At 50.0% G+C, this 21,041-nt stretch overlaps 1 long non-coding RNA gene across 1 annotated transcript; it reads right to left on the reverse strand.

The window, feature by feature from the left end:
• Positions 1–609: 609 nt before the first annotated feature.
• Positions 610–6,004, reverse strand: LOC144166603 (uncharacterized). The gene is made up of 2 exons (XR_013321714.1): positions 5,822–6,004; positions 610–5,573 (listed from the first exon to the last, which is right to left on the reverse strand). It is a non-coding gene; the product is annotated as an uncharacterized LOC144166603 (long non-coding RNA).
• Positions 6,005–21,041: the final 15,037 nt, after the last annotated feature.

The following is a 21,041-nucleotide window of genomic DNA, read 5'->3' on the forward strand; positions in this document are numbered from 1 at the left end:
AAAACTGCCGATGCAGGCAAATACTCCACCGCCTCCAGACTTCTTCTTTAATACCGACGCGACCGTCGTACGATGAGTCCCAACATGCACTCTCATCATACCATTTCTCACACATCTTCACCCAGCATCCCGCAAGCACTTCCACTGCGGAGCTTATAGATCCAAGGCACGTATTCCTACTGTCATCACGACATCGCTCTTTTCCCGCGTTCTCTTTCCTAGTTGGAGCGGCTAGATCCTCTTGATTCTACAGAGAGCGAGAGTGGGGAAGGGAAGCAACGCAAAGACTGAAGTCTGAGTCTCAGGCAGCCTCCTCAGAGGCAGAACGTAAAGCAGCTTCGTCTGGCGGCGCGTCTTGAGGTGTGAAAGGCTGCTCCAATGCTAGCTTGTCCTGAACACGGGCAATGAGGAAGTTCTACCAGCATTGTCACTGGTGACGATTTAGAACGACCGAATCTTTCAATGCCGCAACACTGAGGTCCGTCGGTGAGGACCGGCCTGTTGTGTCGTGGGCGACGGCGAGCGGCCTCGGCAGCGACGGGAGCGAAGGCCGGCCGCCGGGCCCACCCACAAGCCCAAGAAGAAAGAGTGCGGCCTGCTCGCACCAAGACCAAACCCAAAGAGAACGTTTATTGTTCGACAAGACGACACCTAGACGCATACGCACGTGACCCGTCACGTGCGACCACAGCAACGACATCTAGTTACAATTAACACAACCAAGCGCCCACAGTGAGCGGGCGCTCCACTAGAGGGCGCCACTACACCACATCATCTTCCCGTGCAAAAGAAGTTCGCACACTCTGCGAAATACGCCACTACACCACATCATCTTCCCGTGCAAAAGAAGTTCGCACACTCTGCGAAATACATACAGCATCTTAAATGCACACTGCACATCATTCTCCCGCGCTTTGAAGAATGTCTGCATCTTCCTTTCACTTGACTCACACAACAGGCTATCAGTCGCTCACGACAGTTCTATAAAGTCCCAAAAAAAAACCCGTCCAAAAAACATTTTCAATGATGATATACGATTCAACACAGACATGACACGTTCAACATGACGCAAGGCATGAACCGTACGTATACCCCTTACTGCACATATTCGCGAAGCCACTGAGGCTGCTTAGTCTTACGGCGCGGACGCGTAGACGTTGAACTTGCATTATTTGACGATCCAGAAACCCCCTCATTTTCCCTTGTGTTGTCTACATGGCTATTTGGATCTGTTTGTTCACTATTTTCTTCCTGACATTCTAATGGTTCCCGAGGGACAATGGATTCAGACCTTGCACTGGTAGAGACCTCCGACAGATCAGGGTCTGTCTGAACACTGGGGCTTGTCCCTTCTGACAACTGTAGACTAGGGGACTGACTGTCACAAATGTCCAAGTTAGACAAAGAGTACAAAACTCTTTATGCCTCGACGAGAGTTCAACATTGTCATAGGAATACGGTGCCGAGCCAACCTCAATTCCTTTCGGAACGACTGTGAGTTTCGAAGCGTTCCAGATCTTTCCATCACTGAGCTTAAAGGTGAAAGGTGCAACCTGAGCTTGCACTGTCAACGGCTTACTATACTTCAGAAATCCTTGCTTACGGAATTTTACCTTCACGACATCTCCCACCTTTATGTGGGTCGGCTGCGCACCTTTCCTTCTGTCAAAGTACTGTTTAGCTTTATGCTGCTTCGTGAAGACCTGATTCCGAACATGAGGCAGGAAATTGTCCGATTCTGCTGCCTTTTTATGTATTCTGAAGTTGCTAATATCCACTTTGGAACGAGGCTGACGTCCATGCAGCAAAAAAGCTGGAGAAAGACCTGTCACTGAATGTGGTGTGACCCTATACGACCCAAGAAATTGTGTAATGCTTTTCGAAGCATCCTTGCCTTCCAGTCTGGCTACCTGTAAATGTTCTTTGAGAACTCTGTTAAACCGTTCAATCTGGCCGTTAGCCTGAGGGTAATAATTCGACGAGAACACGTGGCGGATACCTTTTTCCTTTAGATACTCTTGCATTTGTTTGGAGACAAACTGGGGTCCATTATCCGTCACTAAAACCTCAGGGAGCCCTTCCCGACTGAAAGAAGAGTCCAACAACTTAATGACATCCTCAGTTGAAATGGAATTTGTGCCCAGAACCTCAGGCCACTTAGAGTAGTAATCGACTAGTGTAACAAGAAATCGGGGGTACGACACATCTAACGGACCGACGATGTCCATTCCCAACTTTTGCCAAGGCCCTTCAGGCCATTCCACTGGCTGTAACGGAGCTACATGAGGCTTAGCAGACTTGTCTGCCAGCTGACAAACGTGACAATGCTTTACATGTTCTTCAACATTGCGATCCATTTGAGGCCACCAGTAACGTTCCCGGAGAAGTTGTTTCGTACGTACTATTCCTTGATGATTTTCATGTGCTAACTCGAGGAACGTAGGTACCAGTACACCAGGAATGACTACACGGTCATCACGCATGAGTAATCCGTCCACAACAGAAAGTTCATCCCTTACATGAAAGTAAGCTGTTAAGTCACTGTGTACCTTTTTCTTATCAGGCCAACCCTTTGACACATACTCTGCTACCTTCTGCAACGTTACATCGGCCTTCGTTGCCAGCTGCACGGTTTCTTTATCGACTACTGATGTTACCAGCGACACTATCTCTTCCTCCTTAACAAGTTCTTGACCGGTCTGAATGGGTAATCTCGATAGAGCGTCAGCCACCAGATTTTCTGACCCTTTGCAATACTCGATGTCAAAATTGTAGTACAGCAGACGAGCTGACCACCGTGAAATCCTTAAAGGTCTCCGACCTGAGTCTCCTGCGGCTAACAAAGCAACTACAGCCTGATGGTCAGTTCTAAGTGTGAACCGTCTGCCCCAAAGAAAAATGTGCCACTTTTCGCACGCGAACAAACAAGCCAGCGCTTCGCGCTCTCCCACAGAGTATTTTCTCTCAGTCTCCGACAAAGTTCTAGATGCAAAGGCTATGGTTTCAAGCCGAGAACCATACCGCTGCTGTAGTACCGCGCCAATTCCCACATCAGATGCGTCGGTAGTTACTACTACAGGCAAGTCAGGATTAAAGACTTTCACAACCGGAGAACATGTGAGGCACGCTTTCAACTGATCGAAGCTGCTCTGAGCATCATCAGACCAACAAAATGTCTGACCCTTCCTGAGCATGAGGCGAAGTGGTTCAACTATCTCTGCATAGTTCTTTATGAACTTAGCATAGTATCCTGCAAGACCTAAAAATGATTGCAGTGACTTTATGTCCGTAGGAGCGGGAGCATGAACTATAGCTTTTACTTTGCTCTCCAAAGGTGAGATGCCCTCAGCCGAAATCTTGTGACCCAAAAAATCAAGTTCCTTGACCGAAAAAAGACATTTGTCGTTCAACTTCATGCCACTGTTTGCTATACATGTTAAGACTTCAACCAGGCTCGCGTCATGCTCAGCTTGAGTCTTTCCCCACACAAGAATATCATCAAGATAGCAAACAACATTTCTGCAATTTTTTAAGATCTGAGACATCATTTTTTGAAAAACCGCAGGCGCCGACGCCAGACCAAAACACACCCTCTTAAACCTGAATAAGCCTTCATGAGTCACAAAGGTAGTTAAGTCCCTACTTCCCTCTTCCAGCAACAACTGATGATAAGCCGACGCCAAGTCAAGCTTAGAAAAACAAACAGCACCATGAAACATCTGCAACAGCTCTTCAACGTGCGGTAAAGGATATCCATCAATGATAATTGCCTTATTCGGTTCCCGGAGGTCCACACACAGCCGAATGTCACCGTTCTTTTTCCGGACGACGACGAGTGGCGAAACCCACTCCGAGGCGTCGACACGTTCAATGACATCATTGTCCTCCAGGCGTCGCAGCTCGCTGGACACTGGATCACGGAGAGCAAGAGGCAATCTTCGTAGCTTAGATGCAACTGGAGTCACACCTGGCCGCCGTTGGATCTTATGCGAGACGTCCTTGACAAGACCCAAGTCGCCGTTGAAGAGATGTTCGAAACCCGGGGGCACGTTCACGGGACACTGCACTGCACACACCGATGCTAGTCGACACGTAAGAGACGCACCGTCGATCTGAATGCCCAGTTGCTGGATGGCGTCGAGCCCCAAAAGAGATGTCCCTTTGTCGGTGACGTAGAATGTGACGGAGCAAGACCGTTGCAAGACTTGAACAGAAGCTTGGAATGAGCCGCGGATGCCGATACGTTGTTTGGAAAAATTCCACAAGTTGACGGAAGCCTTGGACAGCGCATGCTGTTTACTGAAGTGACGCTTGAAATCTTCGACAGTCATCAACGACACGGATGCTCCGGTATCGACTAAGAGTTGCATGGTCACTCCGCTGACTTCGGCTTGAACGACTAAGTCCTTTCTTGGAGGATTGTTGACGCTGACTTCAGCTTGGACGACTAAGTCCTTTCTAGAAGAAGTGCTGACTGTTAAGACGGAAGATCTTGCGGGTGCGTTGATCTCCGTGGATGCTGGATGCTCTACAGGTTCCGGTGTCGAAGCGGATCCCGTAGCTTCCTTCGAAGAAACTCGATGCACTGGTGCCGGCTTACGGCACATCGATGCGAAATGTCCCCACTTATTACAAGAGTTGCAGCGCCGATTTCGGGCTGGACAATTTTGAAATGCTGAATTATGCCATTTATTTCCGCATCGTTCGCACAACTGAAGCTTGCCTGCAAACTTCTGCTGAACTGTACCGCGGAACTCTACAGCTGACTGCGGATGGAAACGTCCATCTTGGAGGCCACCATCTTGCCTTCCCGAACCCAGTGGAATGACGTCACGGCCTCCCCGGCTGGCCAGGCCATCTTGAATTCCTGTGCCGCCATCTTGAGCGCGCCGGCCTCCCCGGCGGCCCATGCCATCTTGATTCTCCACGCCGCCATCTTGAGCGCGGCGGCTTCCCCGACTGTCATCTTCCGCGACGCCACCTTCTCCTCGTCGACCTACTGCTTGTACTTGATGCGAACCGAAGGCTTGGTTCGCCAACGACAAAGATTCAAAACTCCGACCAATCTCTTCAGCTTTCTCCAAAGACAACTTTTCGCCATGTGCGAGCAGCTTTTCTCTAACCTGGGGGTTAGACGTTCCATGTATGATTTGATCTCGGACGCGCTCCGCGTACGTCAGCCCGAACTTGCAACGCACGGCTTTCTCCTTTAGAGCGGTCACGTATTCTAAAAAACTTTCCCCCCGAAATTGACGACGGCTTGTGAACTCATGTCGTTCAACAAGCGTATTTGTGGACGCAGCGAAGAGCCGGTCCAGCTGCTCCAAAAGTTGGTCGAATTTCGAAATGGCCGGAGCCGAGGATGCGGTCACACTACAGTCGGTCGCGGAGTCGGTCACGATAGGGCTGGTTACATTAGCGTCGGTCACGTTACTGGCGGCGTCCCTCCTTGCTTCGTCCTGCTCCGCCTCAGCAAAATACCTTCGTTGCCCCTCCCTACCCAAAACACTGACGAGCGCCGACGCGCGTCGTCCGTCATTCCAGTCGCTGCCGCCAGCCGCCTCGAGATGGGCCTGAAACAATTTTTTCCAGTTATGCCACGGAATCGGAGGCGGCCCCGGCAATTCGAGGAAAACGGGCAGGTTATCGAAGAGGCCCATGCTGCCAAGCAGGAAGGAGAGAGATGCAGGAGCAGAAGCAGAAGAACGAAGTAGGGCGAGGCCTAAACGACGGTTCGACAAGCGTCAGCACAAAGAACGCTAGGCCTCGCGACGCCAGACGCGCCGGACAGTCACACTCGAGCGAGGTCAAACGCACTCACGTTTTCATTCTGCCGGACCCGTCGACGATGTCGTCGCAGCAGAAGAAAAGCATCCCATCCTCGTCGCCAAAAAGATGTTGTGTCGTGGGCGACGGCGAGCGGCCTCGGCAGCGACGGGAGCGAAGGCCGGCCGCCGGGCCCACCCACAAGCCCAAGAAGAAAGAGTGCGGCCTGCTCGCACCAAGACCAAACCCAAAGAGAACGTTTATTGTTCGACAAGACGACACCTAGACGCATACGCACGTGACCCGTCACGTGCGACCACAGCAACGACATCTAGTTACAATTAACACAACCAAGCGCCCACAGTGAGCGGGCGCTCCACTAGAGGGCGCCACTACACCACACGGCCGATGGCGGTCTTGGCGTCTATGGCAACGGGGCAGGACTGCAAGATGGATTCACAACACGGATAGCCTCCGCAGTACGTGCACTCTTCGGTCGGCCGGGCTGACCTTAGATGTGGACACAATAAGGCATTCATTGGCAGGGCTGTGCCTGTCGGATTAGCGACGAAGCAGTGCGATCAAACGTATAGGAGAGAGTATGTGGAGTACCAACGTTTTTTTTTATTTCAGTAACGTTGCAGTATACAGGATATATATTCTTCAAAAAGGCGGATCTGGACCATACTGCAAGGATGCTTTTTAGCTCGGACAATGTAGGACTGGTAAGTTTGCTCGCTTCGCCGGCTAGCCCCTGGCCCCGTTGATTCCCATCTACGCTTTGGTAGCCAAATGTCAGGCGAACCAAATCGAGGTATGTCGGGGGCAAGTGTCATCCAACTGCGGTGAAATCATATCGCGCAATTCTGATACACCCTGTGCAGTGCCCGTTCGCCAGGTTTGGAGGACGGCTTTATGGCTTTCTATACCAACGATATTGTGGTGCTTGTCGTTATTGAAGTGTCTTTGCCTCAGCGATAGCAAAATATTTGTCCGGCTTGGACGAAGATATACTATTATGTCCTCGCGGGTGCGTTTTACGTGGGCCAATGACCATTGTTACTGTTTTGGCGTCAAAATAGTGAGCATGCGTGTAAAATACATCAAGTAACGTGTCTTTTGCCATCTGAGCTCTTATTTGTAGTGTATTAGTATTAGTTGTTAAATCGATACCACGTGGACATTGGCGCATTATGATTCGCGGAATACCTTTCATGGAGGGCATTCAGCTGGAAGGGCAAGAACTTGGCGAGTTTTTCACCCGACTGCTGCGTGTATGCATTCCCAGGATAAGCGACCGAAGGCGTTGAGGTTGGAACAACCTGTAATTCCACACATTCCCTAAGCGCTTCAAGCACCACCGTCTTTACGATTTTGTAAGTTGCATACTGGGGAGTCATTCAATGGCCCAGACGCCCATCTGCGCGGCTGTGCCACAGGATTGCGCGTATCGGCGATGGTGAACGATTCATGTGCAAGTGAGAGCGTGACCAGTGAGTCATGTGCCATGTGAGCCATGCTGAATGGGAAATTCTACTTCTTGGGAGCGCCGCTCACCGCTTTAGGCGTGTAATAGAGTGTTTCGGAAAGCCATAAAACTTCTAACCCCCGGGCAAATATTTCCTGGACATGGTTTTTAATTCTTTTCTCCGTCTATGCATTGTCATAACGTGCAGACGTGCGCTCGCGCGATACTCTTAAAAATTTTATCATCTTCGCATGGTGGACTAATTAAACGCGAAGGTAAAAATTCTCTCAGGTACGAACAAAATTCACAAAGATTTTGTTGTGGTTTATTGAGCAGGCACCACAGGTGCAGTCTAGTGCTGCGAAATAATCGTGCGCTTTTTTTACTTAATTAAAAACGAACAGCTTTGTGTTCTGACCCGCGCCTATCACTTCCGCTTTCACTTTGCTTTTACTCACGTGTCGGGTAACTTACCCTTTCGCGTAACTTTGTTTTCCCAATGACTACCGGGTCTTGTATACAAATCCCTAGGCAAGGCTTTTAACATTAGCAGTAGCCGGGAAAGTGGGCAGCGCGATCAGTGAAATTAATTTTTCCAAGTACACGCATGGTATAGGTGCACAGGTTTGAGAACAGTGCCCAAAATTTTCAACTTGTCTGCTTTAAAGGAGCCATGAAGAGAAAATACAACTTCGTTTAATTTGAAAGAACTAGGATTCAGTATCTCACTCAGCTCCATTACACCACGAAAGGTGTTTTTTAACGAAAAAAAAGCAAAAAGTATTTAGAAACTTTCAAATTTTGCGCCACAGTGACGTGTTATGAGCAAGAATGACGTCATACGGGCCAACAATAAAACATAATTTTCAGTGCGTTAACTGCAACTTAGCATTCAAGTGGTGTGGTCAAATGGAACTAGAGGCCCCATTACAGACGTACAGTCATGTGTCGTCGCGACAGGTCAGTTAGGCGGCCGCCAATCGCACAAACAAGGTTCCGTGACGTCATAGAAAAGTTGCGAGAAATTGGCTAGGGGGTCGCGACTGCTTCACACGTTTTCTGTAATATCTCCGTTATTTGTTCGAAGATTGCGATGATATTGGTATCATTGTTATCGAGATTAAGCAGTCTTTCTAATAAACCCGACTTGTATTTTGTCTTCATGGCTCCTTTAAGTACCAGGACCTGGTTTGGCTACAGGCTGTATTTTTATTTTTTCACAAGGGCGGACAGCACCCGGAAAAATATTTTCGGCTACACCATTTCTTCTAAAAGTGCTTTTACGTGAAAAAGGAACAAACTTTCTTGAGTGTGTGTTTCTTCGCAGGGTGTGGGCGTAGAATATTTCTTTGCACTGTAGTAGAGAGTGGTTTTGGGTACGGCAGGTATTCTCAAAAATATATTACTAGAAGAAAAAAAACACTTTTGAATAGCGACAAGTATATCACTGAATTATTTCTAAAACTATGTATGTATGTATTTATTGTACTTAGGAAAAGGAAAAGCCACCAACAGGCGTAGTTTGTCTCGCCTAGGGGGCGGACACCGGAACGCCTGCTGGTGTAGGGGGGGAGGGGGAGGAAAGGGAGAAAAGAATACATAGGAATAGGAGGATAGGGGGAGAAGGTTGACATTACAATGCATGTAACTCGCGCAAGGGTAAATATAAAACACAAAAGAGAAAAAAAAAAGGAAAAAGGGGAATAAGGGTAAATATAAAACACAGAAGAGAGAAAAAAAAAAGGGTTGCACACTGGGAAAATTAACATTACAGAGAAACACTACAGATATAGACAACACATGAATCTACAAAGGACACAGCACACTTGTAAAAGGGGTCACACACGCACACACACAAGTACAGAAGCTGCTTCAGCAGCAGCACTCCTCCACAATCTGGGCAGCTAGGCAGAGTTGTAGTGGAGTGCGCTGTGCAGCCCCGAGGCCCGCAGGTATGTACCCAGGGCCTCGAGCACTTTGTCTCGCTCCCTAGCACTGCCCGGGGGCCAAAGCATAAAACTACCGAAAAATGTGCAATAAAATGCGGCTTATTTTCCTATAGAGTCACCGAGAAGCTTAAAATCTCAAGTCAGTATTCTTGGGCCTCAGAGTTTCAGTGTGCATATAATACTAACACTTGTGGTAAACTTCTCTTTCAGTACCGATGTACCCAGACCAACGATCGCTCAGGGAAGAGATCTTTCCGTGGCTGACGTCCAGACCCCCGCGTCTCACAGCGATACGACCACATCGTCGGGCTCTTCAAGCAGGCGTAAAAAGCCACGGCGAGCCGGCATCGCTCGAGCAGACCACCTTTGGGCAGTCGACGCTGAAGTAGCTGCGCCTATGTACCAGGCAATCATATCTCAAAGCTCTTCACGCGGGCCTAAAAAGTCGCGCGACCGCAAGAAAGCCAAACCGAAGGATCGCCCTCAAGCTGAGAAAGCCCCGAACGCTGTCTCCGAGTCACTGGTCAAGCAAGACCATCGTGACGCTGTGTCGCTACGTCGTCGGCCCAGTGCGACTCCGAGCACCCAGCCACCGCCGCAGTGGCTCGTCCGGGAGCAGCAACAGACGCAGAAGGTAGCGATGCCGTACAGCCGCTACCAAACAGCGCTCCTGCCTGGTGAGGTAGCAGTCGTTCAGGGGGATTTCACACCGCCGGTTGACCAACGTCCTGACCGGGTCACACTTTTGCCACCGAGATCTGGACTTGTTGCGGCAGTGAACGACGCCACTTCCCAGCCGCCGACGCTACAACCTCAAAACAAAGGTACGGCTCCTCCTTCGTCCAAACCGGAAACAGTGGTAATGGTAATGTGCCATGCAGCACAGGTAGCAGACAGGAGGCCTCGTTTAACCTCGTTTACACTTGTTCTTTTAATTAACCTTTCGTGACTGATACCAGCGTCAGTTTTCGCCTAAGCAAAGAAACGAGTAAAAGCAGTGTATAAAATTTTCTTGATCGGTAGCAGAATCAGTCCTCTCCGAAACTGAATTAAAAATAAAATAGCGAATACAGTTTATTAAGAATTTCAACCTTGAATTTAAAAGTGTAATAATAATTTCGATCTTGAATTAAAATGTTCGCGTTCTTATTGATAGAATAAAAATTGCGAATAAAAAGTCCACCAAGCGCAATCTCTTACACTACGCTGTTACCAAAAAAGATTGGACGCCTTGAATAATCGTGAGTTAGTGCATTACGCCTGCGATTTGGCACGAAATCATAGTCACGAAGCTGCACTGCATTGTACCCTAGAACTCTACGTGTGTACAGCACTGCACCAATACTGTATTCTGTCTCCGCTTGGCTGTTCCATTAGTAGCAGTTCCAATAGTAGCAGATCAGGAACTCCTTGTCTCCAAGCCGTCTTCTGTGCAGCAACCTCTTCCACAGCTCGAGGGAGGAGGGTAATAGGGATATGTATTCGGCGTGACAAAGCTGTACGAGGTCGGGTGCTGCGTTAGGGATATCGGGGCAGATAGGGCAATCGTAGAGGTAGGCAATTGGTGAGATTTTGTGAAGTTGACGGCGATGGTAGTCGGTGTGGGTTTGCCGTCGGCGGTACGTGCGAGCGTCTGTCGTGGAAAGGGAGGGGTTGGGAGAGGGAAAGGTGAGGCGGGGCTCCCTGTAGTGGCGGAGGATATCTGTGTACGTTTAAAGGGGGGCCTGTCTTCCTCTTCTGGAAAGGCTCGGTGGATGACGTGGTGGGCGGTGGCCTGTGCCACCTCATTCCCAGGAAGGAATCTACGGGCAGGATGCATACGATGTATGTCTGGGGTAGCTCAGGCCATTGAGAGAGTACGGTTGCTGCGATAGTGGATATTCTTCCTGATGCAAAGCGCGGGCAAGCCGCTTGCGAGTCTGTGACTGCGGTAATGTTGGAGGAAGGGGCGTGTGTTACTAAGGAAGCAATGAGCATCTCCGGCTGGGGCGTTGGAGGCGGTGAGGAAAGTATGCGCAGTAAGAGTGGCGCCGTTTGCTTGGATGGCTGCACACGCGTGTGCGGGGTGAGTGTGATAGCGTGCAGCGTCAGCGTAGTGGGCTCCTTGGCCATTGGTGTATTTTGTGACCCGATATTGTCCGCGGCCTACGTTATAGATGGGGTGCATGTGCCTGGGTATCGGGAGAACGTGAATGGCGGTTCGATGAGCAATCGATTGACAGTGTATAGGCCTACTGTTCTCCTTTTGAGGGAGGGAGTATCCTAGCTTGGCGAGTACTTATCGCCCGGTTGCTGGGAGTCGTAGGCGTTGTAGCTGGTTGTTGGTCTGCGCGCCCGTGTGCTCCGATACTGTGTTATGCAGGCCTAAAGTTGTAATAGTCTTTCAGTGGAGGTAAAAGCTGGGAGTTCGAGAACAGTTTTGCCAGCCTAGTGGGTGATGATGCCAATCTTTGCTGTTTCTTAACATTTAAGGGCCGAGTGTGGAGTTCTGTACGTGATGCGGCCCTAGAGCATTGCTTGAATATTTCGACAGGTATCAGCTTCTTTAAGGCCTCTCCGGCGGGTGCGGATGCATTAGAGGAGATGTGAAAATTGCTGTACAGTTTGTCCGAGTCACGAAGCAGGGCTCCTGCTGACCCATTATAGGGATAAGGGATACCTAATATTCGATGGGTTTGCACAATAGGACCCCACAGGCAGTTTATGATGCCTGTCGGGCCTGGGGCGGTGTTGGGAGGCCCTCCCCGCGTCCGGGCCCGTAGAATAGGAAGAGTACATGAAGCGGCATGGTTTCATATACCGTATTTTTGCTATCCTAGGCATTCCTTGGTTCTAAGCGCCCTCCCCTAATTTCAGAAAAACATTTTGGAAAAAAGTGTGCGTGCGTATCATAGCACCCCCTTTTTTAAGCAACCATGTCAAGGTGGATTTTGGACGCGTGTTAGCGGGTTCAATGTAATGTTGTGATCAGGTCATTTATCGGACGTTTTCAATAACATTTCACTTCGACAGAAAAGAGGACCTGCTGTGGGATACAGAGAGCGGCGGCTCAAACGGTGCAACGGGCTCGAGGGGTAGGGAGTGTGACTGAGCATCAGACGCAAGCAACGGGTTCACTGCCTGTACAAATTTTTCTCCTGAATATTTGCCAAATGAAACATGATTCCTTGCGCCCGTCTCGTCGAGATACCGTCGCAAATAAAGTATTTGTGAGGGGGAATATTTTTTTAATCTAAGCAACCCCCTCACTTTCGGCCTTGCGATCCTGGAAGAAAGGTGGTACTTAGAATCGAGTAAGTACGGTAGTTGGTGGTGGTTGTGATTACTTGCTGTAGGCGGACTTTTTGGTTGTCCAGAGATCCGCTGTTGGTCCGTATAGTAAGGTCCCCCGCATAAAATGCGTGTGAGATGCTCGGTGTTTCTCGATGCAGTGCGATGTTAAAAAGATAGGGGTGAAATAACTAAGCCTTGCGCAGTACCCTTGATGGTGTGCTGAACTTGTCCGAGGTGTCAGGGCCTAGATGGAGTGATTCTGTGCGGTCCGTGAGATAGGTGGTGCGCACGTTATTGTAGGTGGCGGCTCCGCATTTAAGGGGACGTAGCCTGGTAGAATGACCTTGTGGGTGACATTTTCAAAAGACTTTGCACGCCTAGGGCTATAATGAAGCTGGGCTGAGTCTTGCTGAGGTTGGCAACGATTTGCCCTTGAAGGTGCCGTTGGATGTCATTGGTGGATACGTGGTTGCCGAAAATCAGACCATGTGGTAGAGTGAGCCACTCTTTTCAACGTAGTCGGTGAGGCGGCGTGCGACAAAGTGTTAAAAAGTTTGCCAACGCATAAGGTCAAGAAAATGCGGCTAAGATTGTCGGTAGTGATGGGCTGAATGGGCTTCAGGAGAAGAGTAATGTCCGCGTGGCGCCAGTGAGCCGGTACCGTGCCGTAATACCATTCAGTCGAGTAGCGAGGTAAATTGTTCTTCTTTGAGGTAGCGGAGGAGACCGACGAGGATCTGATCGCCGCCGGGTGCCGCTTTCCGGGTTCACTTTGAGATAGCTAGAAAAAAAAATTCACAGAAATGATGTGACAAAATCAAAAATATGCATCTTATACATGTAGTCCGAAAAACTAATATCTTAGTAAAAAACGCGGAAAAGAACGACGGAAAATGAGCAAAAAATAGCGCGAACGGGCCAATCCTGCATATAGGTCTTAGATCTTGGAGAAAAAAAACAAATAGCAAAACAAACGGACTTCATGGCTATCATGATATAATTTTACATCATAAAATAAACAAAAAAACTTAAAACAATGAAATGATCCAGCGTAATTTCTTGCTTATAGCCATATAGGGCTGTGAAGAAGTCACACTTACACAAGCGTAATAAGGATGGTACACATTAATCGGAAATTCTCCATATTTCTACAGATTTTTAACCGAAAGAATCGAAGTGCTATATAACACGTTCAAATTTCGCGCTACAGTGGTTTGTATGGGCAGAAGCTACGTCATATGGGCCAGCGCTACAACTTTCATCACCTCTGTCCGTTCGCATTCAAGTGATACGGTTAAACTAAACTAGATATTCCACTAAAATCTCCTACTGTCAGTTTCTTGGAGGTCGTTTAGGACAACGGCCATCGATCGTACAAACAAGTCTCTTTGACGTCATAAACAAGTTGCGGGAAAGTGGCTAAGGATTCGCCACTGCTTCACAGGTTTTCTTTATTATATTTTTGTTTGTTTGAGTTTCCGGTAAAATAACTAACATTATTATCGGGACCCAAACATATTTTCTCTTCATGCTTCCTCTAAACCCCACAAAGGCGATAAATATTTCCCAGAGAGGTCCTTGGGCAACAGCCGTGATTCTGCATTTCATGTGAGTCCCAACGTTAACACAGCGGTTCATATCCACAAAAGAAGCATAGTTACCCGCGTGACCCAGCGGCGCAACATTCACCACCAAGCCTTGCCGCTCTGAGCTGCTGCATGTACTGCACTGCTGGGCAGTCTGAATTGCGTATATATCACTGGTGGCTGCAACCTCGGCGGTAGTGAGCGGTAGCCAGCCGTCAACGCTGTACTGCGTAGGTACCCCGAAGTAGAACTCATAGAAGTACAGATTAAACCCTGCAGCATGCACCCTCAAGCGGTGCTCAATTTACGCAATAATGATTTCACATTAACAATTCATCGCAAGCGCTTAGTGCTTTCTCTCCGTGTGAAGTGGTACTTAGTGCAGACCGCTATCTTTCTTTCTCCTCACTCTTTAGATCCTGCGACGAAGGACAGACGCAAGCATTCGATGCCCTCCGCTTCCGACACGCTGCAAACCCTCAGCTTGCCTCCGGATGCTGTAGTTGACCCACCACCATTGGAACCCGCGTCGGCAACCCCCGCAGGTCCTCGAGATTTTAGTGAAGCAAGGAGCAGCATCACCGCGCCTCCAGCTAGAGATGTGAGTAACCCCCCTTTACTAAAGCCCTGAACACGTACGTGTGCTGGCTTGGTGGTGTTAGGAGAGCTGCCCGGGAGCGTAACCTGAAAGACAGACCCGTGCTCAATCCTTTTACCATCCCTGGGGTTTAATGCTTTCAAGTGGACTTGTTTTTGCACGCCCATCGCGCGGTAAGAACGCTCCGAGCCAACTGTCTTTGGGCATACCTCGGGCACAGGCGGAGAGAACCATTTTCTTAAAACGCGGTGAGCGGCTCTTGATAGATCCAAAAGCACGGTGCTTCCAAAACAGATCAACAGATCAACAGATCAAGCGTTTCTGACTTCGGCGCAAGCTTTGAAAATTCTAGGGGCAATTTTAAAACCCGGTTTCAACCAATGTATAAAGTGTACCAGCAAACCATTCTAGGAGTTTCCACAGCACGGAGCGTACGCGTTAAGCTACGCGCACACTAGTGTCGAACGCTGCCCTGCCGACGGCCGCCCCTGGCGGCCGTCGGCAGGGCGGTATCGGCAACTTCGACGCTAGTGTGCACGTAACTTTCGTGTGCGTGCTGGCGCCGCCGGACCACCGACGTTGCAACCGTATAACGTACAACTTCCACAAGTGCGATGAATTGCACGTGCGTTTTAAAACTCCTCAGTCGGTTTAAGCAATTCATGGTCACCCGGGTTTCCACACACCATGACGAGGCACGACTGGTGCTTTTCTCGCTTTTTCATTTGAGCTCTTTGGCTGCTTGAATTACCAAGTATTTCGGGGCTAGTTACAGCTGACATCATTTTTTTCCCGGCGAATAGCCTTTACGACACCCTGGTGAACAGCAGCGGTGACTGCGTTTCTTGCACGCTCTCCCCGACGCAGTCGCTGTCGGAAGGGCACTGCAGCGAGTGCGCCCCGCTGTCTCCTAGGGGAGTGTGCAGCATCAGGGCGGAGGCCGCGCAGCGCTTCAAGGTGTACCTCACCGGCGCCATCGTCGCCGCGGTTGCCCTTATCGTCTTCATCCTGGCGCTGCCACTGGGCGGCCGCCCGGACTGGGACCATGGTGTCTGCGCCACCCCGGACTGCATTCGTCACGCCCTCGTGCTCGGTATTCTCGACCGAAGCCAGGATAACGGCTCGGTTCCGGGACCATGCGACGACTTCGGCACGTTTGTCTGTAAGGCGGCCAGGAACCGCTACGGCCGGCTAGCGGCAGACATCGTGTCCCAGATGATCCTCGACTGGGCCGCCGGGCTGGGAACCGAGACGTCTTCCCTGGGTACAAGTTCCGACAGCTTCTCGAAGCCAGCCGCAGTGATGCACTCTTGCATGCTGTGCACAGGCTGTGGAAAGGCGAGAATAGAACGCCTCGTCGAACTCGTGGCCAACCGCAGCTTTGCTTGGCCCACCATCGGCGACGATCAGAAGAGGGATGCATTTATCAGATACAATTACGCGATGTCTCTGAGGGTAAGGATGCTGGAGTTCTCTTTCTCCTTGTTCTAAAATGCTTCTGACACCTGCTTTGAGAAGAAAATGTTGGAAAAGTGTCTCCAATAGCGCCCTAATATCCTAACGCTTCCCCTAAGCCTTTTCCTGCACTACCCCATATTTAGTGCTGAAGAGCCTCTGATGGAGATGAACGACAAGGCCCTTTCCCATTGGCGCCAAATGCATATTTCTGTTGAATAATTCTGTCCACTTTGTAAACCACTACTCTTGTAGATTTTTAAAAACGACAGTCTTTCTTACACTACTTAAAGGGACCCCGAAAAGCTTTGTGAAGGTGGCAATCAAATGCATTCAGGTGGTAGAACACATAACGGGGGATTTTTGAGCCAAGTGTGAGCCCCATACGTTGTACAGATAATTTGTAAACAATTTTTGAAGATCGCCTTTCGCAGCCGATGAGCGCGACACCGCAGCGAGCCGACCGCGGCTGACGCAACGGCGACCGCGGCTGACGCAACGGCGATCGCTGCTGACGCAACGGCGAAGGCGCCCCCTGACTTGCCCAATCGCCGGCAAGGTCGGCCGCCGGCGGCGTCACTGCCATTGGCTTCCGGCTGCTCTTCCTCCTTCCTGCGCGATCCCGAGGCAAAGGCGGCAAAGGCGGGTCCGCAGTGATTGACGCGAGCCTAGGCGCAGGAATGTAGCTAGCTGCTTTGAAGGAGGCAGAGAGGGAGGAGGAGTCGATCGGCAAGTGGGGAGAGGTGCATTTAATTGCTTCTGGCGCAGCTAATACTGAATGTAGATCAATAATTCCAACGGCATTGCATCGCTATATTGGTGCTACGTGACAATACAGGCCTTTTGTAACTTTTACAGAAGGCTTTTCTGGGTCCCTTTAAATGCGAAAAGGTTGGTCTGTGACTATGTCTGTCAGTTTGTCGATCTAACTGCCGTTGCCTTCATTCAACTGCCGAGCCAAAATTCGAGAGAACTCCGAACGAGACGCTTACATATGCAAAACTTTACCATACTACTAAATCTGGTGGCAATGTTCATACTTGTCAACATTGTTGAGCGAAAACGGAGCTTGAGGCACATTTGCGGCAAGCTCTGAATGCGTAGCTGATATTTGCATTATTCCTTTATTAACAATACGTGGGTACTTATCTTTCGCGTTAGCGAATAATAAAAATACCCATTAAGAATGTTTCGACCTCACAATACAAAAAGCGCTGGCGGCACACCCCTTGTGGCCGCAGTTACAATTTAAAAAAAGAACAAATGGTGCCAGTAGAGGGAGCGAGCAGTGGAACGCGGCAAAATTGAATTGACCTGAGCTATAGCCTCCGCTGTGTTTATCGTTGGAGGAGCGAGATGGCAGGGCAAGAGTGTGGCAGGTGCGCGGGGTAGAGAGGAGGGCAAGTCACGTGACAGGGGTCAGAAGGATATCGTCTTTCGACTCCATTTCCCGTGCAGTAAGCAGATAGGCTGCCGATTTTTCAACATACGGGCTTTTCGTCGACTCTGTTCTCTTGGCTCCCCATAGAATGCCCTTCACCTTCGGCTACCATAAACGTCTTTAGTGCGTGAGGTTAAGCCGCATAGGTGCCCCATTTTGATCCCTGTGGTTTCCCATAATACGTAGAACGCTCAAGGCTGTAATTCCAGCTTTTTAATAACCATCACGGACATAGCGCACCTTACACACACCTTATCCGAACACTTCGGTACGCACCTCATAAAATCCGCACATTATCCGTGGACACTAAAGGCGGCGATATGTCCCCGTCCTCACGCACTCTATAAAGTCCCATTTCCAAACGGCTCATCGTCTCGGGAAACTGTTAAAGTGGTATTCCCACGACGGAGAAATCTGCCATGTCGCTGCGCCACCTGACCCCTACCGCCCCTACGTCACGGTTTCTCGCAGGCGCAACGCTCCGATCGGAGGTCAGAGCTTCTGCTCGCGAGCTACAAATGATCTGATGTTTGGCGGTGGAGGCGGCGGGATTTCGTCTGCTCGTCAGGCAACTGGCCGCGACTCAAGTTCTCAAGCGGTTACAAGCGCTCTATTTTAAATGCAGAGCATTTCAGTAACTCACGATGTCACCCGCGTTGACGTCCGTAGTCGTAGTCCGCACCCCTCCCCCTGCACTATATAAAAAAAATACTATCCGGCGCCTGGTTTCGATCCCTCGACCCTGCGGGCGGAACGCAATGTACATGGTGCTCTCCCCACTGCGCCACAAAGCCGACAAAGAATGGGAGGCTACGAACACGCCTAATATCCTTCACTTATTCAAACTACGTCAAGAAGCTGCTGATGCGCTCGCATCGCGCTCTCTCGCCGCGGTCGGTTCGTGCTTAAACCACATATGTCGTTCGCGCGCGCTCCGGTCGCTAACATCTGTGGCGTGATGGTGACTTCCGTATCACGCGTTCGTGTGGTGGCGCGATTTCGGCGCTATAACACTCTCTCGCGAGGGGCATTGGATTGGATTCGATTGGATTGGCTTGGATTGGCTTGGCTTGGCTTGGTGTGGATTTGGATTGGATTGAATTAAAGTGGATTGCATTGGATTGTGTTGCGTCATAGCCGCGTCACGTTGCGTCATAGCCGCTCCACGTTGCGTCATAGCCGCGGCAGGGGGTTCACGGCACGTTTCACGTTTCACCATCGACTTCATCGACAATGTCTACGCTGGAAGAGAAGAGCGGAAATGCTCTGCATTTGATCGTGCCCCTCGCGAGGGGGATGTTCTCATTTTTTTTATTGCGTTTTACAACACTGGAAGCGAAAATGCGCAGCGCACCGGACAGGTGCATGAAAATGCCGTGCATAGAACCAGCATGGTCACTGTGCGAGCGGCGGCCGCGGCCGCAAAGAGGCGCAGGCTCGTGCGATAGCTTGTTATCGCTCCCCAACGCTCAAGAAAAGCTGCACATAAAAGAAAGGGGGTAATATGTGATCGCGAATTGCATTAAAAATGGTCGCCTGCGCTGCTTGCGAGAGCGACAATGAAATATTTGCCGCAGGGTTAAGCCTAAAACCTGTATGCGGGCGTGTAGCTGGACCGGCCGGCTGCTCTCAGCGCGCGTCTCCCCACCGCGGCAGCACCTGCATCGCGTCCACGGCCAATTTTCGGGCGGCTGACAAGATCAGTAGAAGGAAGCTTTCGCAGAAATTGCCGCCGTCGCGGAATCGCCGGTGCTGTGCCAGCCCTGCTGTCGAGAATCGAGATAGACGAGGATGCGAGATGGTCGTATCCTCCGTGCGAGCAAAGGAGCTGGCCGAGCGGAAGTCCGCCTGCGGTGACGTCACGATCTCCCTCGGATTTCTCCGCTGAAAGGCTCCGTTGTGTGACTACCGCTTCAACTCAAAACATCAAATTTTAAACGCTCCGCTTGGGCTCTCTTGCAGTTTTCGGTTCCTAAAATTTTTTCAAAACTATTTTTCCATCAAGGGGCTGCCGAAGTTCCGAAGCGTATGCTATATAATCAAGAGATAATGATGGAAATCTGCAAATAACTTTCGCTCAGAATTTGTGTACTATGTCTCTTTGGGTTTAAAATGACCCAGACACGCTGCCATTTTGTGGAATACATTTCTTTTGAGCCTGCGATGTGAAATTTATTTTCACTTCATTGGAACCAGCGTATTGTTGCTAGCAATATCCAGCTGGTGCTCCCATGGTAATGCGTAAGTAAAGGAACGGACTGTCAGGAGGAGCAGAAAACTTCGTATCTTGTTTTCATGTGGGCTCTTCTGTCTAGCCTACTACGTACGTCGTAAACCCTCTGCGTTTCATTATAGTATGCACAACTGAATACCCACTGTACAGGCATCAGATCGGGTCAGTCGTCCATAATGATTCGCATCTGTTTGTGTCACAGTTGTTAAGATGCAGACTATATGCCCGTGACGTACCACGTATTTGTCATCATTCCTGATCATTCATTGCGGAGCATCTTCTCCAGTGGCTAAAGATGTCCGATTTGGTTTACCTGCATTGCCTAACAGCACGATAAAAACGGGGCTAAACGGTGCGTAGAAGTTCGAGTTCTACAGTTATACGTGGTTTTGGACTCATCTTACAATGCATACTACAAGCGTACAAGGGCGTGGTTCCAACGGAGTAAAAATAAGGATAAAAGAAAATTTTTCTTGTTCCCTTTCTGCTTCCCCGGGGTGGCTAGATAACTAAACCACATCCAAACTATGAGGCAGCCAATTTGGAAATAAGTAAAAAATCACTTCTGACACACTTTGCAGGGTATCACGTGCAGGGTATCACGTGGTGCCATTGTGACACTAAACCTCTCTTTGCAGGCTCTTGTGGAGCTCTCCGTCGAGTGGGCCCTACCACTCTGGTTCCGGCTCGAGCTCTCACCCCCCACCCAGCTCCGCCGTCGTCGCGTAGTCCGCATTCTTCCGTCGCCCATGCCACCTCTCTGGGACGCCTTCCACCAGGACCTGCTGTCCGACTCAGATGCGTACGTCTCCTACCTGGGGTGTTTCAACGCCTCTATTCTCCGTATGCGAGAGCCATCCCAACAGTACTACAGATTCCTGGCCGAAAGAAGCGCAGACGTTCAACGTAACATCTTCGAAACCCTAAAAAACGCCACAGCCGTGGTAGCGCCGTTTCTTGTCCAATTGAGCAACTTGTCTTCTTTCGTGCGAGGTGTGACGGTTGCCAACTGGTTGACGATTCTCCAGTCTGCGTTTGCCGTCACTCCCAATGTCTCTGAACAGGACTTCGTCCTCGTAGCCAACGCGCGTCTCCTGGGCGCGATGGACAGGATCTTTGACACTCACTCACCGTTGGATCTCTTCTACCACACGACCTGGTGGTTCCTGCAAGCTCTGGGTCCATTCGCGAGCGATAAGGTCTTCAGCTTCCTGGACAGCGACTCTGCGCGCAGGCTTTTCTTGCGGACTATGTGCGCTGCCCACACGGAGA

This window comes from Haemaphysalis longicornis, unplaced genomic scaffold (genome assembly GCF_048455015.1).
Source record: "Haemaphysalis longicornis isolate Haplotype H1 unplaced genomic scaffold, Haemaphysalis longicornis Haplotype H1 scaffold_18, whole genome shotgun sequence".
Lineage (NCBI taxonomy): Eukaryota > Metazoa > Arthropoda > Arachnida > Ixodida > Ixodidae > Haemaphysalis > Haemaphysalis longicornis.